The sequence below is a fragment of the Notamacropus eugenii genome, chromosome 7 (assembly GCF_028372415.1).
Source record: "Notamacropus eugenii isolate mMacEug1 chromosome 7, mMacEug1.pri_v2, whole genome shotgun sequence".
Taxonomy (NCBI): domain Eukaryota; kingdom Metazoa; phylum Chordata; class Mammalia; order Diprotodontia; family Macropodidae; genus Notamacropus; species Notamacropus eugenii.
In genome coordinates this window covers 147,499,376-147,525,779 of record NC_092878.1, presented here as the reverse complement: position 1 = coordinate 147,525,779, position 26,404 = coordinate 147,499,376, and the positions used below count along the sequence as shown (strand labels likewise).

General features: G+C 38.5%; 1 long non-coding RNA gene across 4 annotated transcripts in view; it reads left to right on the top strand.

Annotated features, from left to right (window-relative positions):
* The window catches only part of LOC140513669 (uncharacterized), a 340,666-nt gene that overhangs the window by 176,294 nt on the left and 137,968 nt on the right, over positions 1-26,404 (top strand). For all 4 annotated transcript variants that reach the window (XR_011970277.1, XR_011970274.1, XR_011970275.1 and 1 more), the window contains 2 exons: positions 1,477-1,610; positions 2,897-5,983. This is a non-coding gene — a long non-coding RNA (uncharacterized lncRNA). The remainder of the gene's footprint in view (positions 1-1,476; positions 1,611-2,896; positions 5,984-26,404) is intronic.

Sequence of the window (26,404 nt, the reverse complement as noted above, 5' to 3'; positions counted from 1 at the left end):
AACCCTGGAGAGAGAAATTTCAGTTGAATGATAATGTTGGAAGTGAGATTTCAAGGAGCTGAGAACTGAGTGGGAGGAAAAAATTGGAGGCAAAGAATATAAAGGCTTTTTCCAGATGTTTGGCTACAATAGGAGGAATAAATATAGCATCCCTGTGACAAGATCATGGGGCCATTTTCCAATAGATAAATGGCCAAAAGATATATACAAACAGTTCTCAGAGGAAGAAACCCAATCAATCCCTAGCTATACTAAAAAAAATTCCAAATACAAATTAAAATAGCTCTTGAGTTTCCACCTCATTCTTTTCAGATTGGTTAAGATGATAATGTATCAGTAAGCACCCTGACATGTGGATACCCTTTGACCTAGGGATACCACTACCAGTCTCATGTCCCAAATATAACAAAGAAAGAAGAAAAAAATGTTATGTTAAAAACATTTTAAAATTTCTTTTTTATTGTAGGCAAAGAGCTGGAAATGAAATGATTGGGAAATGGTTGAACAAATTATAGTACCTGAATGTAAAGGGATATTATTGTACTAAAAGAAATAGTGAAAGGGATGGTTTTAGAGAAACCTGGAAGACTTATTGAATTGATACAGGGTGAAGTGGGAAAAACTTATATAGCAATTTATATAATGATAGTGATAGTAGCGTCATTCATTACTTTTCCTTACAGTAGCTTTGAAAAATTTTAGAACTCTGTTGAGTACAGTTAACAACCTATGACTCCAGAGGACTGATGAGGAAGCATGTTATCCACCTCCTGACAGAGGCATGAGGGAATATTTTTGCATTTTTGGACATGACAAATTTTTGGACATGGAAAATACATGGATTTGTTTAGTTTAACTATTATCTTTTGTTATAAACACTGGATCTTTCAGTTTAGATTTGGGAGACTATTTGTGGGCAAGAGGTGAACAGACAACAGTACCGCCAAAAGTAAAGGAGAAAAGAACAAGGTCATTGAAGCATTTAAAAATATACAGAAGATAATGGAAACAACTTGAGAGGGAAACACAGAAAAATAGGATAGCTTTGAAAATATATTGACCTTATTATATACTTTCCTGGAAAAGCAATTTATAAATACTAAAATTCATAGTTTCACATATGATTCTTTTTTTTTCTATTTTACTCTATTTGGAGATGTTCTTTTAGGGGTATTTGTTAAATTCAGAGAAAAAAATTAAAAAGTTGATGGGAAGGTGGAAACCAGATTTTGAAGGCCTGTAATTTTGGGAACTATAATGTGGACAATTGGTTTTTCATCCAAACTGGAGTGAGGCCACCATTTATTTCAAATAGACAAGCTCCATTACTTTACACTGGACTCAGAATGACACATGGATTCTTCTTGAATTAAATCCCCTAGCAGAATGACACATCCAATCAGTTGGCTGTTCTTTGCTTTCAAGTTTCTTTTTACTAAATTAATTTTCCTGCAACTGTCATCATTTTATTTAAAGGAGAAGTTGAATCCCTAATGGAAACACTAACCTTGTCACAGGACTGCCGCACAGACTACATATTAAAAGTGAAGAAAGAGCCAGAAGTATAGGAACTCATTGCCATAGGCACCCGTTGACACAGGGAATATCAGGTGGGTCTAGGCACATCTGAATATTTTGTGCCTCATTTTGAAAGTTTACATTTTTATTGTGGGAGGGTAAAGCTGAGTTTTTAATTTTAAAAATTAAGTTTAAGTTTCTTAAATTTGTTGGGCAGAGTAATGTTGTTTGAGATTGATTATTTAATAAATGTTCAACTTCAAAAAACAAAGTTTACTGTGTACCTATCTTGTTTTTTTTTCCTTTTGATGAGGCATTCAGGGTTAAATATCTTGCCCAGGGTCACACCTAGTCAGTGTCAAGTGTCTGAGGCTAGATTTGAACTCAGGTCTTCCTGACTCCAGGGCTGACTGAACCACCTACCATGTGTTTTCATCTTAATGAAAAGTGCTGTATAGGCTTATCTACATGGATATACTGTAGTGTTTTAGAGCTTACACATGTTTTTAAGTCATTTAGACAGCTCCTCAACATATTATCTCACCATGCATATAATAAATATGTGGATGAACCATCTAGTCACTAGATAGATATCTGACTTGGGATCTGGAAAACCCCATTCTGCATCTCTAAAGTGAGACTAAAATTTCTCCAGCTATGGAGAGCAGGAGGGGGGTGTGTGTGGCATGTCTGTGTGTCTATGTATACACACACACATACACACAAATATGCACAAACACAGGTACATACACATGTGTGTAGATAGATAATTGTTGTTGTTTAGTTGTGCAGTAATGTCTTATTCTTTGTAACCCCATGGACCACAGCATGCCAGGCCCTTCTATTGCTTTGTTAAACAAGTCTTATATATATATATATATATATATATATATACACACACACACACACATACACACACACATACATAGGTGTGTGTGTGTGTGTGTGTGTGTGTGTGTGTGTGTGTGTAAAGTCCTCCTAGCAGAGAGCCAGTTGTTAAACTTTTCATCAGTACACTTTGGGAGATTTCCTTCTCTAACTAGGAGGATAATTAGGAGACATTCATGTTTCAAAACTACACTTCTGAGGGCAAAATTACTCTGAGACTGGGCATTGAAATCTGCCTCAACATATGACAAAGTCTAATCTTGTGTCCCCTGATGTCTTATCTACCTGAACTGTAAATCTTTATTGTGCACTGCTTGCTTTTATTTTGAAACATATAGTATATTCAACAGGTTACTCTCTAAACAGCCCTACTTATCTGATTCTTTCTGTTCTCTTCTGTGCATTCAGAAAGAAAAAAAAAACAAAGACTTCAGGGCTCTTCTCTTTTTCATTTTTAACTAGCTCACCTCTATTTCCCACTACATTACAGGAGGAGGAGGAGGATGAAGGGGAGGAGGAGGATGAAGAGGAGGGTGAGGAGAAGAAGAGGATGAAGAAGAAGGAGAAGAAGAAGGAGGAGGAAAAGAAGGAACAAAAACCTTTGCATAGTCAAGCAAAACAAATTAGGGGAAGTGCTTCAGAGAATTCTTCCCCAAAACCCTCCTCAGAAGGCCACTGACCTTTCCTGGTACTGGAGATGTGCACCAAAGCACTTCTGTCATAAGGGGAAGTGAACTGTTGATCCCATTTAAAATGTTTAAGAGAGAAACTTTCTTCTCTTGCATGGATTTCTGAACTATAACCCTAGTCTTCTCTCTCAGGGCCTTCCAGTAAGGAGTGGGAGAAGTGCCTATGGAGTCCAGGCACCAAATGTCATCTCCCACCTTGACCTGCTTGTGACTATTTGCTCATGGTTAGAGATCCATAAAGCATTTGTTAAGGATTTACTTCACAAGACAGCTAGGTGGCACTGCAGTGGATAGAGTGCTGGACATGAAGTCAGGAAGATTCACTTTCCTGAGTTCAAGTCTGGCCTTGACACTAACTGTGACCCTGGGCAAGTCATTTAACCTTGTTTGCCTAAGTTCCTTATTTGTAAAATGAGTTGGAGAAGGAATTAGCAAATCATTCCAGTATCTCTGCCAAGAAAACCCCAAATGGGTCATGGAGAGTTGGTTATGACTATAAAAGAACAACAACAAAGCATTTACTGGATACCAGGCACTGTGCTAAGCACAGGTCATACAAATACAAGCAAAAAATCCCAACAACCTCCAAAATGCTTTACTCTCAAGGGACTGACATTTTAGCGTGGGGAGACAATGGATAAAAGGGAGATAGAATGGGGTGGGGAGAGGAGACCTTACATAGGGGTGTATGGCTGATAGATCATGTATACTGGCCCACAGGATCTCTGACCACCTTTAAAATTTTTCCCTCCTGATGTCCACATTTCTAGCTTTATTTTGAGTTCAATATGTCAGGAGCTCCTGGATCCTTTGGTTGGGGCTGAATGGTAGCAAGAAGAATTTAATACATCTGAAAGGATGATCACCTATAAGAATAGAAACCCAGATTCTGGTGGGGACTATCCAGAACTTTTTTGAGTTGCCTGAGCTATCCTGTTTGGCTATTCTTGCGTTCATCGATGTGGCAACAGATAACGGCCCTAAGGGGAGGTGGGGGGAGAGGCGTGCAGTGGGGATCCAGGGCCCTGCTTGGGACATGACAGCTTAACTTCATCCCGGTATAAAAGAAGCAGTGCTCAGGCCTCTGTTGTATCAATAGCCAGCTCAAGGGAACAGTGGAATGATATTAAAATGACAATGATGAAAGAATATTGAGAAATTTATAGGACATGGTTAATGTCGTTTTCAGAAGAAAATTTATGTTAATGAAAATTTATATTAACCAAATAGAAGGGAGGATCAATTAACTAAGCATATAATGTGAAATACAATAAGTTAGCAAGCATAAAACAAGTACAAATAAAGGAATCTTGAAAATTGGAGGAGAAATAAAGAAATTTGAAAACAAAGACAGACTATAGAAATGCTGCGCAAAATTGACAAACTATTAGCTAACCTAAAGAGGAAAAAGATGAGTAAAATAAAATGACCAAAATGAAAAAATAACATAATTAATTAAAAACATAAAAGAAAGAAAATAATTACAAGAGTCTACTATATTCAGTTAAATGCTAGGAAAGTTAAAGTTTCAAAGGAATTGGTGAATATTTGAAAAAATACCCAAATTGATGAGTAAGAAATAAAATGACATGTGCGAGGCACTATATTAAGAACTGTTGGTTTTCTGATCTACTTAAATGGAATATCCTGTGCATTGAGATGTTATTTTCCCATTTTCCTATTAGCTCATTATAGCAATAAGACCTTTATTTAATAAGTTTATTGTTATTGAGTTATTTCAGTCATGTCCAACACTTTGTGACTCCATTTAGAGTTTTCTTGGATGGGATATGGAGTAGTTTGCCATTTGCTTCTCCAGACCATTTTACAGCTGAGGAACTAAGGCAAACAGGGTAAAATGACTTGCCCAGGGTCACATAGCTAGTAAGTGTTTGAGGTCAAATTTGAACTCATGAAGATGAGTCTTTCTGATTCCAAGTCTAGTGCTCTATCCACTGTGCCACCTAGCTGCCCTTATTTTTTAAATATATATTTTATTTTACCCTCAATTTAACTTTTTTTGAAAATGTTAAAAATTATTTTTTTAGTTCCAAATTCTATCCTTCCCTCTCTTCTCTACCTCCTCCCTGAGATGGTAAGCAATCAGACAGGGGTTATACATGTGCAATCATGTGAAGCATTTCCATATTAGTCATTTTGTACAAGAAGACTCAAAAGAAAAAAAATAGAAAGAAAGTAGAAAATAACATGCTTCAGTCTGTATTCAAACAATATCAGTGTTTTCTCTGGGAGGGTGGATAGTCTGTTTCATCCTTAGTCTTTTGGGATTGTCTTGGGTCATTGTATTGCTGAGAAGAGCTAAGTCATTCACAGTTCTTCATCAAACAATATTGCTCTGTGCACAATGTTCTGGTTCTGTTCACTTCACTACGCATCAGTTCACATAAATCTTTCCATGTTTTCTGAAAACAGCTGCTCATCATATCTTATGGCATGATAATATTCCATTGCACTCATATACCACAGAGTGTTTAGCCATTTTCCAATTGATAGGCATCCTCTCAATTTCTTAAACACCCCAAAAGTACCCACTACCCTTATTTAGTAAGACTGATAAGGAAAAAATGCAGCACTAAGAAGACCATTGAGAAGTGATCAAAGAAACTGACCAAAATCAAGTCAACAAACATTGATTAAGTGTGTGCTGAACACTCAACACTCCCCACCCTTCCCCAAACCCAACCCCTGTTTTCTAGGAGGAGACGACTTGCAAACAACTGTACAAACGAAATATGTAAAGGATAAATTGGAGATAATCTCAGAAGGAAGACACTAAGGTGAAGCAGGACTGGGAAAGGCTTGTTGCAGAAGATGGAACTTTTGCTGATACTTGAAGGAAGCCAGAGGAGCCAGGAAGTAAAGATGAGGTAGGAACAAATTTCAGTTTTAAGGGATAGCCATTGAAAATTCTCAAAGTTGGGAGATTCAGGGATGTGCTAGGAATATCATGGGAGGCTATTATTACAGCCTAGAAGAGTACATGGAGGAGAATCAGGTGTGGAAAGAGTGGAAACATAGGAGGAGATAAGTTATAAATGGCTGGAGGTAATGGGGAGCTATAGAAGATCATATAATAGTGGAGTAATGTAGTCAAGCCTGTACTCTAGCAGGCACAATTTGACACTTGAGTAGTGGATTGATTGGAGTAGAGAGATGTTTGAGGAAAGGAGTTCAACTAGGAGGATATTTCAATATTCCAGGCATGAAGGTGATGTGGGGCTGCATCAGCATCATGGCAGTGTTGGAGAAGAAAAGGGAACCTATATGAGAAATAGTTCTAAGGTAAAATCAACAGGATTTGGCAACAGATTAGATATGGGAGTGTGTTGAGAGTGTGAGGAATTGAGAATGACTGGGAACTTGGGCAGCTAGGTGATGCATGGGAAAGAGTGCTGGATCTGGAATCAGGAAGATTCCTCTTCCTGAGTTCAAATCTGGCCTTGAACACTTACTAGCTTTGTGACCCTGGACAAGTCACTGTTTGCCTGAGTTTCTTCATTTGTAAAATGAGCTGGAGAAGGAAATGGCAAACCACTTCAATAACTTGGCCAAGAAAACCCCAAATGGGATCATGAAAAATCTGACTCAACTGAAAATGACTAAACAAACAAACCAAAGGGAGCCTTGATCACTAGGAGTGTTGGTAGTATTCTCACAAGTAATAGGAAATTTCAGAAGTGTGGAGGATTTTTAGGGAAAGAAAATGAGTTCAGTTTTGGATGTGTGCATTTAAGATGTCTAAGGGACATCCAGTTTGACATGTTCATTAGACATTTGGAAATGTGAGAGAGCAAAGAGATTAGGGCTAGATAAATAGATGTGAGAATCATCTCTATAGACATGATAATTCAATCCAGTGGAGCTGATGAGGATCCCAAGTGAAACAGCAGACAGAATGAAGAGATGAGGGCCCAGACCAAAGCCTTGAAAGGTGTCCATAGTTACTGGGAATGACCTGGAAGAAGATGCAATAACACAGACCAGGGAGTGGTTGGACAGGTGGGAGAAGCAGGAGAGAACTGTGTTCCTCAAATTTAGAACAGATCATTAAGGAGAAGAAGGTGATAAACAGAGTCAAAAACTACAGAAAGGTCAAGAAATATTACATTTGGCAATTAAAATATCTGTGGTAAATTTGGAGATAGTTTCAGCTGCATAATGAGATTGGAAGCCAGACTGCAGAGATAAGGAGAGAGTGAGAGAAGAAATGAAGGCACTGATTGCTGATAGCTTTTTCAGGGAATTTATCCAGGTGAGGATAGGTATGAGTGGGGATGGGCTCTTATCAGCTAGAGAAAAATGGAATGGAGAGAGACCAAATATATGAAGTGGGAGTTTCATGTGAGGCAGAAGGGGATGATGAATGGGGATCTCCATCCTGGATGGCCATGTCCTAGCAAAATTTAAACAGCTCCATTCTACCCATATATCAGAATCCTATAACCAACTTCTGAGTAAGATAATGAGTAACCAAACCTTCCCACCCATTCAGGTTCTGTTTAGCAAGTGAATTTCATGCCTGACTCTACTGACATGAGGTTTTCTTTGCGAGTCTATGCAGATTTCCTGATGAGGCAGATCCAGCTCCCAAGGATCTGGGATCAGTCTGACACTAGATTTTGTTGGTCTGTAATGAATGAGGAGGAGTGGCAACATCCCATATTCAGCTAATGCCTTGATATATTTCATTGAAATATTGTCCCCAAAGCTTAATCTGCACCATGAATGTTATGATTTTTGTCCCAAATGTCTGCTCAGACAGCATCTACTATTTTTAACCTGGAAAAGTCAATGGATTCTAGCCCTACTGCTTAAGAAATTCATGTGCAATACAATGCCACTAAATATATAAAACGTTGTCATGTTATTTACTTCCTAGTTCTATAACAGCACCAATTTTTCCTTGTGCAACAGCAAAAGACAGTGAAAGGGACTTTTGGTGACATCTCCTTTGCTTAATGAAGCTTGGAGTTATGGGCAAGTGACTTGAACGGCCATTATTATCTGCATGAGTGACTAAAGGCTGAGGGTCTAGAGATGTGCAAAGAGTTCTCTGGTAAATGGGCATATTGATCATTCATAATCAGACCAGCAGGTCAGGGATGCTAGAGAGAGACAGGGAGCTCAGGAAAAGCTGACAAATGGAGAAGCAGTGCTAGGGGGTTAATGTGATATTCAAAGAGAACGAGGTCTTCATTTTCATAGGGATTTGTCACTCTTTCCATCTATTGTTGGTAAGGGAGAGTTATGCAAAATCCATTAGAAGAGGGTCAAGCACAACTAACCATGGGAAACAGAGGATACAGTAGAGTCCTCTCACCTAAGGAAGATTTTCTTAGGTCATTTATACTTCTATTTCATATGCGTGAATGTTATAAAACATTCTTCCATTTTCATATTTTATATTATAAGGTTTATATTTAAAATGTATTATCTACTACCTTATCTCACATCATATTATGTCATATATCATATAATCACATCACATTATAGCATATCCTTCAAATCATTATATTCTGTTATATATTAAATGTCATCTTAAATGTTGTTATATTGTCTTATATTATGTTGTTATGTAATAACCACAACACATTCCATTGTAAGGATTCTATTTTTTTCATATTCTAACATGCTAAGAGTAGCATTTTAAACAGATAATGATTTTAAACTATAAATTCTGTCTAAACCTTGGCTTTCCCATCTTGCTAGTTTTCTCTCTTTCCATCAAACTTGGAAACAATATCATTATGTTTTAGTTGCTTGGAAAGACTCCAGTGATTAATCTGCAAGTTCATTTTTTTTTTGCTTCATGGATAACCCAGTATAGTCTCTAGATTAAAATGTAAACTCCTTGACTTGGCATTGAAAGACTTTTAAAATATAGAGCTGTCTGCCCTTTGTAGAAAGGCTTCATGTTCCTTCCCCTCTTGACCTCTGTATTCCAGGTAAAGTTACCCTGGTGCTGTTCTCAAAGCTCAGTGTTCCATCTTCTGCCTTAAACCTGGAATACACTCCGCCCTCATAGCTAACTCTTAAAATGTCAGGTTCAGTACAGATCTCAAACTCTAGAGGATGTTAGTGTTCTCTTCCTCCTTAAATTATCTTGTATTTACCCATCAGATAATAAACTCAATAGAATATAATCTTGGGGAGAGTCAGGACACTCTTGCCTTTATTTTTATATTCCTAGTCCTTAATACATTTTTTGTTCAACTAAACTGTGGATACACACATATATGACCACAAATACCATACAAATCCTATTTTACATACTGATGACATAAAGTCTTGAAGATATCTTGCATTAGGTAGAGATGGGCATAATACATAGTCCAGAGTTTGAGTTTCTTCATAGGTATCCTTCATTCACTTGTATTTTTGTGTGGTTAGTTAGGTGAGACTCTTATGAGTCGTGATGAACAGAACTTAAGGAATTCTGCTATATTCTGGGGATTGATGTAATCATCATAATGAAATCTGCAAAAGAGATAATCTGGGGAACCATATCATAGATTCTCTCTTTTGAAGATTTCATTATGATGAGAATGCTGAGGGGAAGGGTGACAGGTATCACTTGGTGTTCAGTTGGTTTGAGGTCAGAGTAAGCACTGTTCCATAGGGAATCAAAGGAACATTTCCCACTTCTACCTGCTACCCCAGAGGGAAGAGTGGAGACTGGGTCAGAGATCCCATCAAGGACAACACTTCCTGGATGGTTAAACTGGCCCAGAATCCCTCACCAAGAACATTCCTGACTAGATCCCTTATTGTGAGAAATGGTAATCAGGCCAGGTGGCTGGACTGAAGAAATGGGTGTAATGTACAACGAAGCTGGAAAGGAGGATTGGAGGCAGTTTGGAAAGGGTTCTAAATGCCAAATGGAGGAATCTTTCTGGATCATAGAGGTAATAGGGAGCCATTGAATTTTATTGTATAGTAAATACTGTATATGCATGTCTGTCTATCTATCCATCCATCCATCCATCCCCCCCTTGTCTCTTCTATCTATCCGTCCATCTATCTATCTATCTATCTATCTATCTATCTATCTATCTATCTATCTATCTATCTATCTATCTATCTGTCTGTCTGTCTGTCTGTCTGTCTGTCTGTCTGTCTGTCTGTCTGTCTGTCTGTCTCTGTCTGTCTGTCTGTCTATCTATCTGTTGTATATGGTCTCAAATCTATTCTAACAATATGTCAATTTGGAGACAGAAAGGATGAGGAACTACTGAGAAATTCAAGTAATCTGGACTATTATGCCTTTAAATGGACATTTTCCAAGAATCATCTATATGAAAAAAATGGCACCTAATACATACACACATGTTTTCTTGCACACACATGCACAACTCATATGTGTAATGTGTTTGCACATACATATGCATATGTGTCTATATATATTCATCTTGCAGGCTGAATTTCCAAGCATAAAAACAGGAAATAATATTCCAAAGTTAGTTTCCTGCGTGGACTCATCAAACCAAAGCTTTGCCATAAGAAGTTAAATGTTACACCTGAGATAACTCGCTGGCATTTTCCAAGCAGCCAGGGCCACAGGAGACATTTTATGAGTCACAAAAAGATGTGTGCCAGACAGTAACACACCTGTTCTAAAATTGAACTTGACTCTTTGGAAATCAGAGTAAACCCCTTAGAAGCTTTCAGAGTATTCCAGATGCAAAATAGAAAATGATGTGGGAGATCTAGCTCAAGACCTTCAAGAATGTAAATTTGGTTGGCTAGAGGACCTGTGGAATATTTGCCATTAATCATGAGAGCTGGCAGATGGAAAGATTTTTCCAAGGCAAGTTGAGCCTGATAAGATCCTCAGCTATGGTCACTTTTGATTCACCCAATTTTCTAAAGCAGGAGTTCTTAATTAACCTTTTGTGTGTCATTGACCGGTTTGGTAGTCTAGTGATGCTGATAGATCTTATGATAATGTTTCTAAGTGTATAAAATAAATACATGGCATGCTTTTTTTCCCACATTGAATCTCCCTTATCTCACCCAAGTGAAATACGCTGACCGCTTGTAGCCTAGTCTCACTGCTGAGCGCATTGGAAAGGTTGATGTCCTTTGTTTCTGACGTCTCCTAAGGCAACCCAATACCTTCCCTTTCCCTTATCTCACCCCTTTTCCCCTGGAGGGGCTCACCATATGCCAGATAGTGTGGACACCCAACTGGCTTAATTGTCAGCAGCTCAGAAATCCCAAGATGAAGCAATTTACCAGCCTCAGTCTCCCCTGCTTTAGGGGTTAAAGACCTACTACACGATGCCTGGTCAGTACCTAGCCTTATAAAAGAAATCAATTATGTTGAAAGACAGTTATTAGCATATTTAAAAAAGAACATAATTTCACAAACCCCAGGTTAATAATCACTGCCCCGGTGAAAGCAAAAATCATGAGATTATAGTCAGAAATTTATAGCAAAGAGGAAGTTTAGAGATTATCTAGTTGAGACTTGCTCCCCTCCCCCTACCCTGCAGATGTTCAGTTTAGAGATGAGCAAAAGGAGGCCCAGAGACTTGCTCAAGGTCACACTGGTACCACGTAGTGGAATCAGGATTTGAATCCAGGTCCACTGACTTGCAATCCAGTAAAGTAGAACTAAAAGAGTTGATTTTTTTTTTTTTGGTAGAGGGAAAACCATAGTTTCCCATAATCTCTGCATAATCTCATATCTTGGCTCAATAAGGAATTTGGGTCATTACTCTGTCATGATAAAGTTTTAGGATGGGAAAAAAAAATCATCAAACCAATTCACCCTCTTTAAGAGGGAATTTCCATATGTGATTTCATTATCATTATCATTATCATCTCCATCTTCCTTGGAAGTGTTTTGTTAAAATGAAAAAAAATTAATATTTAAAGATCCTTTAAGACAATTGTTGACTTGATACAATGATTTAAAATCTATGGACAACACAGTAAATGTCAACTTAATAAACATTTATTAAGCACCTACTATGTATCAGGTATTGTGGTAAGCACCGAGGATACAGAGAAAGACAAAAAAACAGTTCTGTTTCTCAAGGACCTTATAGTCTAATGCAAATAACCATATATGCACACACATACTTGTATGCATACATACACATGTATATATATGTGAGTATGTACATATGTATACATATGTATGTATTGTATGTATGTAGGGACTAGCGCCTCTGGTGTGAGGGCTTGCTGAGCCCCTGGCAGGACTGCTCATCCACTTTTGGTGTTCATCTGTCACCCAGCTCTCCCCTGTGGCACCTGTAGCAGGCAGAGTGACCACACCCTGGCAAAATGTCTTGGCAAACAGGCTAAAACTGAGAGCCTCCAACCCTTCAGTGAGTCAGGGGAATGCCTGTGGAAGAGAGAGTGAGGCTGGCTGCTGACTTGGGTGCATCTCTGCCTCCCTCAAATACAATTCATGTACAAGTCAAGACATCATCCCAAGATATCACTGACCCTTTTCAAAAATGAAAGACAACAATAGATAGAGATATTGGAGATCACCTTAAATTGAAGGTACTAAGATTGAGGAGGACTGGGAAAGGTTTCTTGCAGAAGGGGAGACTTAGGAAGTCAGTATAGTCAGAATGTAGAGATGAGAAGGGAGGACAATGGGAAGCAGTGAAAAGATCTGGAGTTGAGATGGAGTGTTCTGTGAGGAACATCAAAGAGGCCAGGATCAGTGGATCTCAGAGTATGTGGAGGAGAGATATTTCTTTCTTCATACATCCTTCATAGGCTGACTTGATTTGGAGGATCTTGGTAATTTTTGTATAAGATTTCTCTGCTTTTTCCATACTCTGCAACAGATATTATCATGTAAGCTGCAAAGAAAGATCTTACTTACTTAGGCTTATTATGGAAAAGATGGAAATGGGCATGGGGAACTCTACTAAATGTAACATCAGGGCAGCTTGCAATGTTTCTGAGCTAAATACAATGTAAAGTTTGATTCAGGCAGTGAGATATAGTAGATTAAATGAGTTTGTACCCACTCACTCATACTCAACAGGTAGCATGGTTCAGCCCAAGGGTGGTATTCCACCCAGGTTGCCTATGGAAGAATGATTATAGATGCCCTGTTTGTATCCAGTCAGCAGAAGTAGGAAGCTATAAGGGGCCAAGTTTAGGTTTGATTTAAGGAAAAACTTTTTAAAGATTAGAGCTATCCAAAAAGTAGATAGTGAATGGGCTGCCTCAAGAGTCAGTGGATTGCCCTTCACTAGGAGACTTCAAGCAAAAGCTGAATAATATTAATGAGTGTTAGACTAGGTAGCCTCTGTGTGCATGTATGTGTACCTATAGGGACATATAACATTATATCTATGTGCCTGTGGGGACATACAATATCGTATGTATATGTACACACATGTATGTATTACATGATACATTTATGCATATATATGTATGGGTACTTGTCTATATACATATGCATATATGAGTGTTTGTATATGTATTATATACTTATAATACACATATACATACACATGAATGCACACATGAACATACATATATAATAGATTCTAAATCTTCCAGGTTTCATGGTAGCTTAGAGGTCAAAAGCCCTTGGAAGCAGCTTCTATTTAGCCTTCGATCTTTTCATTACCTGAGATAGATATTTGGCTTCCTACCAATAACTTCTGAAGAAATATTCAGTTTACTTTTCCACTGCCCAAGTTTCATTTCTTACTAACAGTAAAACATGAAAAAGAAAATCACCTTATAGGAATGTGTCACTGCCTAAAATCCCCATGAGAGTATTTTTCCAATCAGTGATTTCTCTGGCAGTTAGCTTCTAAGACACTCAACCTCTCCCTCCCATCAGGTCTGCTGATTGGCTCTGTTTAATTTGCATTGAATGGTTGCTAAGCAACCAATAAGAGGAATTGATGGACTAATTCAGTCTTCTAATAACAAAAATATCCCAAACTCTTTTCTGTTAAAATTCCAGCTTACAGCAAATAAGATAAAACATTTAAATACAAATCTTAAAAGTTTTTTTTTTTTAAATTATAGGTGAAATTATACGTTTCTCATTTTCCCATTTCCTAGGTGAAGATGCAGATAAATGTCTTTAACTAGGTTTCCTGCCAGGCATCTATTTGGGAAAGCCAAGGTTGGAATTGTTTTCCCTTGATTTTTAAAATTTCTCATTTAGCCAAGGTGAGTGGATGTGGATAAGAATCTCCCAGGGAGATAAGATCTGCACTGTTGAAAAGAACACCTGCATGGATGAGATTGGAGATCCCCTGAAATATAGTCTGGGTAGAAGGTGCTGACTTCAATATGCCACTGAACCAATAATCCAATTGTGAGTGTTAAGCAGTTCCTATAACCTAGAGTCTGTCTTCTTATCACTTGTCCTATTTTGAATTTTATTTCTGCATTGATGTCATTAAAAAATGCAAAACCATTTGGGCTCTGACAAGGAGATTCTTGCAGATCTATGTTAATGTTTTGTCATTTTGGAGAGAGAAAGAATATGAGTACATATTGGAAAATTCAGGTATTCTGAATTGGTAGAACTTTAAAAGCCATTTTCCAAGAGTCATTTGCATAATGAGGCTCACAGCAGAAGCCCAGGTGGAAGCTGGCAACATGAAGTTTACACTTCAGGTGTGCTTATTGTCTTCTCTTTTGAGCTGTCTCCATACTTTAGAGTAAGAAAAATTGAATTAGGAAAGATTGGGAAAAGAGGACACAGTTCTTAAGAGATTCAGCATTTGACTGCCATAGGTACTCAAAAGTCAACAAATTGTACCAGGGAAGGAGTAGGCTGAGGTATTATTGGAGATGAAAGCAGAGACTGCAGAGGGGGGAAATCTGTAAAGTGGCCAATGAGACCTTTGCTCTACTCAAAGAGTCAAACCTCTGCTTAGAGCTTGTGTAGCAGGGGCTCAAGTTAATGGCAGCATTGTTGTTCAGTCAAGTCTAACTCTTCATGACCCCATTTGGGGTTTCTTGGCAGAGATACCGGAGTGGTTTGTCATTTCCTTCTCCAGTTTATTTTACAGATGAGGAACTGAGGCAAACATGGTTAAGTGACTTGACCAGGCTCACACAGCTAGTATGTGTCTGAGTTTAGATTTGAGATCATGAAGGTAAGTCTTCCTGATTCTAAGCCTCATGCTCTATTTACTCTACCACCGAGCTGCCCCCAAAACAAGGGTCTTAGTGTCAGTCACATGACCATACATGTTTCTTTTCTCTGAACTCGTTCTCTTATTTGTACATCAAGATAATAACACTTTTCGGGGGGGGGTTATTTATGCTGCAGAGATGTTTGTAGGAATTTTATTTTATTTTTTAAAAGTAATTCTTAAAGTGCTATAGGGCTGCTGTCCATGGTCCCTCCTAGAAAGCCACGCTCTCAGCTCTGAGATGCCAAACACATTCTGACCAAAAGAGATTGAGATGAAGTTTTTCCACTCTCTAATTTATTCCAACACCACTCCAGAGTAGCAGTTTGGAGAAAAACTCATAAAGTTTAGGCATGACTAGGGGCTTCCCTAAAGGGATTAGTAAATCTCTCTCTAGAATAGTTAATATACAACATGGCAGATATCATGTGTCTGACAGCTACTATATATATTTCTTCAAGATGTAAAAAAAAAAAAAATCTTTAGCATAAAAATATGCTAAACCATCAAAGGTTCCAGTATGCACTGATAAACCCTTAAAACGTAAACTAGAACCCATCACTTCTGTGATCTTCTCTTCTGGGAAGTAGGAACGACTCCCAGGAGACTTGCAGGGTTGTTGAATATGTATTTCATATTCACCTCTGGTCTTGTCCAGAAACAACTCAAGGTTCAATTCTTTTGACCAGTGAGCAAGGTCATTGCCCAGGCCCTTAACATCTTCTTCAAGAGGGTCTAGTTGCAGAAAGTACCTTCTGCCAATGCTACTCATGCACTCCTGACCTCATGAACTCATAGGGTGAAGGCCAGATCTGGAAAAGTCTGCTTGATCCACTTCTCGTTTCCCCAGAGCTGCTCTGCTCCCTGGTGTTTGCTTGCTGAGGCTCACCGTTTTCTGAGGGCCCACCCATGTTACTATATTCTCTGTTCAGCTCAGTCTCTGAACTGCTCAACTTCCTCCCCAGCAGTCTTGATGAGATTTGTAGGGGTCAGGCAGGTTCCCTATTAGGCCACCCATATGATGCGGTGCTGACATGGTTTAAGTGTGCTAGGACCCCCAAATTGTCAGCATACAGAGTGGTGTTGCTTGGAATGAATTCCCACATTCAAACCATCTTCCAATCAAGTGGCAAAGTTTATTATGATGCCGATAGAAACTAAGTTCCTTAGGGAGCTTGTAATCTGCCTAGAGTAAAGCTAAAGTTTATATAGAAAAAGGATAGTGAAAAGAATGCCAAGTATACTAATTAGGTGAAGTGGGAGAGTAGGATTAAGGAGTAGTTAGTATATGCAAGTAGTCCAGGTACTGGGCTGCTGGAATGTATTGAGAAAACTTAGGGTATCAACAGAGATAGCTTTGTTAAAGAGACAAGGTAGAAGTTGCCCAAATATGGTCCTTGGGCAGGCACCAGAGACAACCCTTGGACCCTCGCCCCTGCATCTGTACTGATATCAAAAGAATTACAAGGTTCAGGTCTTTGTGTGCATGTCTGCAATAGGGAAAGGCTTTCTCACATTAGGGCTGGATTGCTTCCAGAGACATGGTATTCATCTTTTGGGGCTCAGGTCCCTTTACCCCATCAGTCTTGCCCTTGTAATTTTCCTCCTATCACCTCCACTTTCCAGCTTCCTTTAGTATTTTGTCTCCTGCTGTAAGAATGTAAGACCTTTGAGAGTAGAAATTGTCTTGGTTTTTTTTTGGATATGCATTCCCAGACCCAGCATTTATCAAGTATAGTACTAGTAAGTATATACTTACTTAACAACACTTAACAAAGGCTGTCTCTGTCTGTCTGTCTATCTGTCTATCTGTCTGTCTGTCTGTCGGTTTGTCTGTCTGTCTATCTATCTATCTATCTATCTATCTATCTATCTATCTATCTATCTATCTATCCATCCATCCATCCATCCATCCATCCATCCATCCATCCATCCACCCACCCACCCACCCACCCATCCATCCATCCATCCATCCATCCATCCATCCATCCATCCATCCATTCATCCATCCATCCATCCATCTATCTATCTATCTATCCTTTGGCAAAAAAACCAAACCAAACCAAACCAAACCAAAAAGCAGAAGTGCTAGATAGGGACTAGACATCTAGTTTCAGGCTAACTTAGGCAAACGCAAGTACATTGTTGTTCTTGTTGTGTGTGTGTGTGTGTGTGTTTATCCCTAGCATTTATCACAAATATCTGGATCATACTAAGTGCTTAATAAATGGTCTAAAAAATCACTTATTGCTATTTACACCCAGAGAAATCTGCTTATTTATGAAGTTATTGCACACAAATATATATACACATATGTGCATAAATAATATACATACATATACATATGCACACACATATATGCATGTATACGTATATATTATTGGAGAAGATAATGGCTTGACACTATATGCCTAAGTTTTAGAGTTGAGTTGAGAGCTTGACAGAGGAGAGACATCTTTTTCCTTCTTTCTTTGGGAGAGGAAATACCTGGTTTCAGATCCTCTTTGGGAGAAAATTTCCAGAGAGAAAAAAAAAATTTTGGGAAGTGGCAGATGTGTAGGACAGCTGGTTTTTCAACATGTCCCTGATTTCCAGCTTGCCTCCTGAGAAACTTCTGAGAATTTCCCCTTGGGAGAGGTTGAGGTTTCTCTTTGGGTTGAGCTGAGATATCATTCTCAGTGGGAAAATTTGCTCATTCTTTGTGTTGTCTGGTACATTCTAATCTGCATAAATTCTCTGATTTCTGTTTGCTACCTGCTTGGATGAATCTGTTTGCTCACTTCATTATTTGTGATGGTTTCTTATATAATTAGCATTTGGTGGGAAGGAAATCAAACCCTAGGATAGAGTTTGGGGTGCTTCTTTCTCTTTCAAGGATAGTGATTAAAAAAGAAAATAATGGTCCCTTAGACCAGAGTAACACTGACTCCCTTTCCCCATGCTTGACCTCCAGGTGTGTTACATTTCACTCTTCCTGTGTTACATTTCACTCCTCCTGTGAGGTGTCTTTGATATCCTTAGGTATCGAGGGTATCTAGGCTTTCTATTAATGGCTTCAACCTGATAGTGCTTCCTCAAGTCTAGGGTTTCCTGCACCCAAATTTCATTTAATCTCTCTCTCTCTCTCTCTCTCTCTCTCTCTCTCTCTCTCTCTCTCTCTCTCTCTCTCTCTCTCCATCCATCCATTTATCTGTCTATAATATATGTGTCTGTGTATATACATTTATACATGCATATAATGTATAATTGTGCATGCATACAATATGCATCTATTATGTACGTACATAAATATATGGAATCACTTCATTAAACAAGCAGATTTATCTTGGGGAGACAGTATTGATGGATTTTAAAAAGCATTTAGTAAGCACACATTGTGTTCCAGACACTGTGATAAATGCTAAGGATAAAAATACAAAAGAGGAAACGGTCCCTCTCAAGGAGCTTATATTTTAATAGGGAGAGACAGTCTATATAGGGAAACATGAAGTTACAGAGCTGGTGAGTAGACTATAGGACAATAGAATGTTTCGTCCTTGTCATCTGACTCAACGGTCAGATAAGCTTTTACAAATGAATATTTCCTTCCAAGTTACAATCACAAATATACAAACTTACTTTTCATTCTTGTCTCTGTTTCATTTTGATTTCTGGGATGGAGAAAGGGATTGTGTTTCTAGATTAGTTCATAGTTTACAGATTTAATTCCTAGATCATTTCCCAGAGAACAGCAGTCTCAAGTTCCAAGTGCAAAGCCCCACCTTGAACTTGAGTCCTAGGTTCTCTGGCTGGTCTGCCTGGCTGGAAGCCTGCGACATGCTGCCTCTGATTCTGGCTCCAAATTTTGAGTTCAAAGATCTTGTGGGGATTGCTGCCTCAAAACTGAGAAGGACAAATGAAACAAAACAGAAACAAACACCCATTTCCAGTTTCTCAATCAAGGGTAAAAAGAGAAAGATAGGGGAAGGTATCTCTCTTTCCCAGTTCAATTCACAGTACCTGTACTCTGACTGAACTATTTATAATCTTTATCCCCTGAACTCACCAGAAAGAGAGAGACTGTCCCTGTCTGGCAGTTTTTAAAATATGTAGCCTGTTCCAGTTATGTAGCCAATTGAGAGAGGCTACCCCAACTCACATGGTAAGAGAGCACAGGAAGTAAGATGCCTCCATGTTAGGTGATTGGGCATACTCCAATCTCCATAATGGAGGCAGGCAGTATTTTATTGGGGGGGGTTAGATATAATTATAATCTGGTATCATCTCTCTGACAGTTACCCCGGTTGCTCCTTTTCCTGTTCCCTCTTCAAGCAGGAATCAAAAGCTTCACTTGGAGATGTGTGGGCTAGATTCCCATAATATCAACCAAAGCCTCCCCATGGGGCACTTTTAGACAAACCCATGTGGACATACACAAAACCTATAAAGGCAACATACACAAACTTTTACACACACACACACACATAAACACACACATACATGCTGTAAAGATAAAACAATCACACTGACTCCAAAAACTACTCATGAAAATCAGTCTTATTACCTGAGAGGCAAATCTTGTGCTCCCTCATTTTTATGCTGGTGGACATGTCTTCAAAGGTGGACGGAAGGAAATTCTCAGAGGCTGTTGTTCTTGTCCAAAGAGCACAGAAACTGATCACAGCTTCATTTGGATTCATTGATTATGTTCCTGGATATATAATCTATATGATGCAAAAAAAAATTCAGACAAAATTGAATGATGGACAGAATTTAATAATAATAGAGATACATGTGAAATGGTTCACCTGATTACAAAAAAAAATTGCTTATCTAGGAGGCATAACTAGACAGTACTTCATATGAAAAAGATCTGGAGATTTCACTAGATTGCAAGCTTAGTATGAGTTGATGTGAATTAGCAGTCCCCTGTCAAATATCTAATTTGATCTTAGGCTGCATTGAAAGAATCATAGCCTGAAGAATAAGGGAAGTCCATTATTCTGGGATTCATCCAGAATATGTCCATATTCTGAGTACATCCCAGTGCACTCTGCACTCATTAGACCACATTTGGAATATTGTATTCAGTTCTGGATGCCATATATTGGCTGGGATATTAATAAACTAAAACCTTTCCAGAGGAAGGGTGACCATTCTGATGACAGAACTGGAGACCCCAAAGAGGATCAATTGAAGTAACTGGGGATATTTAGCTAAGAGAAAAGAAGTCTTAGAATGCCCATGATGGAAATCATCTAATTTTTGAAGTGATTTGATGTCGAAGAGAGATTAGCTTTGATTTGTTTGGCTCTAGAGGACAGAACTGTTCAGTAGAAGTTTGAATCAGTGACCCTCTGAGGACTCTTCAGACTCTGAAATTCTGTGATTGTTATCTATATTTATGAGGTTCAGGATATTTGCTTCTTTAGATGAGAAAAGTTCAAAATCTTCACCTAATAGAATGCCTTACACTTGGAATATGATTGAGGGGAGAGTCAGTCTGTAGAAACCATGGATTCTTCAGATCCTGGAAGACATAGTTGGCTAACCAAAAGGTGAGGACATAAGGGGATATGAAGCATGAAATGGGGAAGGAATAAGAATCTTTCACTGAATATTTGGGGGGACAGAGGAAGGATGTTGAGGTGCCTGGTGTATATAGTTATAGGATCCAAACTTTTTTGTGGTCAGAGACACAAAACATGAGGGAAGTGGACAGGGGAAGCACAGGATATTCCCAGTGTTTCTCTCTGTGATTCTTATTAAGGTAAATAAGATGTGCCATTGGCATGATGCAAAATCACAAATTGCATTAGACTTTTGATAAGTTACATGTTATCTTTACTTAGCTTAATTCAGTTCAGCTCAGTTCCATGTTTATATCTAATTATGTACTTAATGAGTGCCAGAAATTGGGATAAGTTCTGAAGATTAAAAAAACAAAATAAAAAAAAATAACCCAACCCCAGACCACACAAAAAACAATTTCTGCTTTCAAAGAGCTTTATTGATATAATCAGGTTTCCAACTGAGTTTGGGGAATTGTGTACTGCTGTGTATGTAGAAGGAAGCATGATTCAGCTGATGCAGAAAATGTGCCATGGAACTGTGAGGGGAGGAATAAGCATAAGATGGTTTTTGGTTCTAGGTTCTCTCCTAAAAACGGAGATACATGAAAAAAGACTTGGGAAGCTGCAGGCATGTAAGGGAAACCAGCTCCTTCATGTTTCTTTGGAGACTTCCTAGGGAGAATTTCTCTTTGGATGAGATTGGAGCCTGTCTCTTGGTTTAACAGAGATTCTATATTTCTTTCTGCTAAAGAGTTCATTCACTCTTATGAGTTTTCTTACTATTCTTCAAAGGTGATCTGATTTTTACTTGCTTTTTTGCTTGGATAAATGGGTTCCTTCACTACTATTTGTGATGGTTTTTTGGTAATTTGCATTCTGTGTGAAGGAGCTAAGTTGGCCAGTGTAAGCAGATGTTAGGACTGACCAGGGAAGCACTTTTTGTTTTGGATCCTTCCAAAAGCATCCTTCTAGGCTATCAATATTTCAGGGGCCAGACAGATATAAATTTTGCCAAATTTCCCCATAGGATACAGTCAAGGCAAAGAGCAAACGCCTAGCCATAGGTGTTCCATTGAAGGAAGCAATCACAAAATTCCTTGGAGGGGTTGGCAAAATTTCAGAGAATTTGCAGGAGTTGTAGAAGGCAACTATTGCAACAATCTAGGTGCAAGGTGATACAAGCCAGCACCAGGATGGCAGTGGAGAGTGGAGGGATGGGTTTATATACAGTATAAATTATAGATGTGAGGTGGGTGCAAGTGAAGAATTAAGGATGACATGCGGATTGTGAGCTTGGGAGTAGGAGGATGGCGATACCCTTAACAGTAAACAGGGAAGTTTGGAAGGGGGAAAATTTTGTGGTAAAGATAATAAGCTCTTTTTTGGACAGGTTGAGTTTTAGAACATACAGTTCAAGATATCTAAGAGGAATCCGGTAATGTGAGACTGGAGATTAGGGAGAGAATGTAGGGCTGCTTATATAGACCATAAGTGAGGCAGCAAGGTGGCATTGTAGACAAAGTGTTGGTTCAGGGTTAAAAGTTCTTTAAATGAACATTTTTGCAATTGTACCTACATAAGTATTAGGGTTTCTTTGGTAGATTGACTTCTAGGTAGATATCATGTTTCTTTTTGGTAGTTATTTTGAATATGACTTCCTTTTCTCTAATTCCCTCCTGTATTTTGATATTTCTAGGTAGAAATGCTATTGATTTTGTGGTTCATTTTTTAACCCCAGTGTATTTCTAGCATCTGGTTCAATCAGTGCCTTTTGCTTTTATATATTAAAGTCTGGAGCTCTGTATTAAGAAGTCCTTGTTGAAAAGAAACATTCTGCCTGACACAAAGCATTTGGTTGGTCATCTTTCTCCCCAGTTCCTTTCCCTGTGTGTCAAGGCCATTTCTGCCCTGGTCCCTCCTCCACTTATGTCTCTCTGTTTTTGCTTCAATATTGGAACGCTGTCCTGTCTGCCAAAAAGGCAAGATGGTCAGGCAGCCCTGGAGCCATGCAAACAGCTTGACTTTGCACCAGAGAGTCTGGACAGCTGAGTCACACTTTGACCTCCTTCTTCTGCTAATCTCAAAACTTTGGTATCTATGCAAACTTTTCCTGATGGAGGCTGTGCACCAAAGCATCTCCAGGAGCTGAACTGAGGAGTCAAACTCTCTGCTCCCAGCAAAAAAACCACCAACAAAAAAACCCTAAGCAAACAAGCAACCCTGCCTTAGTTCCCTGTAATCCCCAAGCTGTTAATGTAAATTTTCTTAGGGCAGTGTGCCACTGAAAATAACTTTTTTCTCTACATGAAAAAAGGTAGTAACTAAACTTAAAATTTGTTTACTTTAATACTTAATTAATCCCAAGAAGATAAATGGAAAAATGCCTCTCTATTGTTTATGAGTAGTAATCTGGATTATTAATTTTACTTGAAAAAAACCCCATGAATTTATTGCATGGTTTTTATGCTGAACTAATCTAAAAGCTGAGTTATATTTTACTTCTTATTGAAATACTTGTCCTAAAACATTTTCTTTCTTTCTCTGTACTTCAGTGACTGAAAGTTTCACCCAAATGCTCTGCAATGCATTAGATGGGTTTTATTTTTTCTATTTTTTTGGTCTAAATTATTTATTCATTTTAAACTTAAATATAAAATGAGAAAAGATAAAACAAAACAATTCCATGTACACAACAGAACATGAGAGGATTAAGTATAAAACAATAAATTTCCAAAAAACTTACATAATCAATACTATACATTATTTTCAAAGCTATCCAACTTTTCTTTGCTTCCTTCTAGGTTTTCTTTGTTCTCTGCAGTGCACTTTTTACTTTATTTTTTCACCTTCCCCCTCATCTCTTCCCTACACCCCCGAGTGAATTAAACATGAATATACACACACATATCTCTGTACATACACATATATGTAAGATCATACTATGTATATTTCTATTTGTCATTTCTTCTTCTAGAGGTGCATAGCATCTTCCATCATAGGTCCAATTTTTCAAGTTTTTAAATCAATCAGCTCATCATTTCTTAAATCATTGCAATATTTTAACACAATCACATCTTATCTGAGAGATTATCTACGGATTATCTATGCTTTCCTTCTATTCTTGCTATGTTGTTTTTATTTATTCAAGAAAATTTTAATTTAAAATAATTAAAATTATCCATTTTATACTTCAATAATTCTCTCGTCTTACAGGTTAAGATCTGATACTGCTGAATCTCTTTCCTTTACATCTTTCCCTCTTAGTTTCTTTGAAATTCTTGACCTTTTGCTCTTCCAAATGAACTTAGTTATAATTTTTAAAGCTCAGTAAAATAATTTCTTTTAGTAATTTAATTGGGATGGCATTGAATAAATAGATCAGGTAAAATTGTCCAAAAAAATAACTTGGCTTTACCTACCCATGAACAATAAATATGACTCTATTTAAATTTAACTTTATTTGCATAAAAAGTGTTTTATGTTTGTGTTCATGTAGTTCCTGTATCTGTTTTGGTGAGTATACTCTCAGGTATTTTAGACTGTCTAGTTATTTTAAATGGTCTAGCACAATATCAAATAATATGGGTATCACATAATATAGTTTCCCTATTTTTCTCTTTTAATTAAATCAATTTTAGCTTCAGTTTTGTCTAAGATCATGATCACTAACCCTGCCTTTTTTTTTAACATAACGAATTCTACTCCAGTCCTTCATTTTGCCTCTGTGTGTACCTCTCATTTTTATTGTGTTTCCTGAAAGCCACGTTATTGAATTCAGATTTTTTCATCCATTCTGCTGTCCATTTCCATTTTATGGGATTAGGTAGATTTTAGATGTGAATTAGAAGCCATTAAATCCATTCTTCTCATTTTACTGAGGTTCAGGGTGGTTGTGTAATTTGCCCAAGTTCACTCTGGAGACTGGAAACTAAGTCCTCTGATTTCTTAGGCACTATACCACATTGCCTCAGATAAGATCTTTTATGACCTCAGAAAAACTTTCAAAGATCTGTGTTCGTCCTTCCTTGCCATCAGAGAAATGATGACATGACTTGCACTTGACTTTGTTTTGAGTGAGGGAGGGTTGTGCAGGTCACCAATCTCACTTCTCTTTCAGAACCATCTGAATCCAGTGACCTGATATTCCTCAGGATGACTGGAGATGACCCAGGATGCAGTGGGAGGCCTTGGGCCCTTTAGGCCAAGGTCTTTGCAGATACTCACTTAGGGTGAGGCAATGCCCATTCATTGAATTGGCCTAGAGGTAGATAGGACATGGCCCCTTTAATGAGGTCAAGAAAAAGAAAGATGTCCGACTGGGTGGGAACCAGCAATAGTTACTATTGATAATCACTCTAAACCTAGGAGCCCTTAGGCAGGGGCCCATTGGAGTCCCAGTTTCAGAAAAAAAACCCTTAAACTTATTGCACTCTGGAGGATGTCTAGGCTCTTGGGAAATGACCCAAGTCCCTGCCAATAATGTTGTTCCATTGTACAGGCTGGTCTTCTCCACCACAGTTCCATTTAACCACTGAGATTAGTCTTTAAATGGAAATATTGACTTGAGAAGGCATAATTACAATATATAAACTTACTCTCCCTACAAATGGGAGGCATAATCCTTTGTACCACCTCACTCTTTGGGGAAGGAGAAGGGATTAGGTTCATAGTTTAGCTCAAGTCCCATTAAACATAGTCCCAATTCCAAATCCAAAACCCCCTGAGGCTCAAGTCCCAGGCAACCTGGCTTCTCAGGGCGTCCACACAAGGCTGGTTGGCTGTACCATCTCACCTCCAATCCTGATTACAAGGTCATCATGGTTCTAACTCCCCTGTGGGAAATCACTTCCAGCACCTGAAACTGAGAAGGACAAACAACACAGAACAGAAACCAACACTCCCAGGCCCATTTCTCAGAGCTGGGATAAAACAGAGAACAGGGGAAAAAAGTCCTTCCCCTCTCACCAGTTCAGATGATGGTGCCCCTGGGAGTGAACCTTCACCCTCAAGACATGATAGCAGATGAGAGTGGCCAAAAAGAGGGCAGCAGAAAGAACAGTGGAAAAGAGCAGCCTTCAAAGATAGAGCAGTCAGTGAAGGCTAACCCAGAGTGAATCTCTAAGATAGAAAATGCTGAAGTTGGAGAATCCTTTTTTCCTTTCAATACTGGTTTCCCCAACATATATTGCCATAACTTAGCAGCTAGGTGGTGTAGTAGATAGAGCACCAGGGCAGGAGTCAGGAGGACCTGAGTTCAAATCTCACCTCAGACACTTGACACTCACTAACTGTGTGACCTTGGGCAAGTCACTTAACCCCAATTGCCTCATCCTGGACCATCTCCAGTCATGCTGATGAATATCTGGTCACTGGATTCAGATGGCTCTGGAGAAGAAGTGAGGCTGGTGACCTGCACAGCCATAACTTAGGCATCAGGCCAATTTGAATTCTGATCGTATTTCCTAGTCAGCCTCCTTCACCGTAGAAAACTGAAATTTCCATAAAATCAGTGTATTTGATTACTGCAATTGGTCTATGATCTCCATATGTGGGTTTTCCCACCATCTGTGTGGAATGGTGACTCATCCATGGT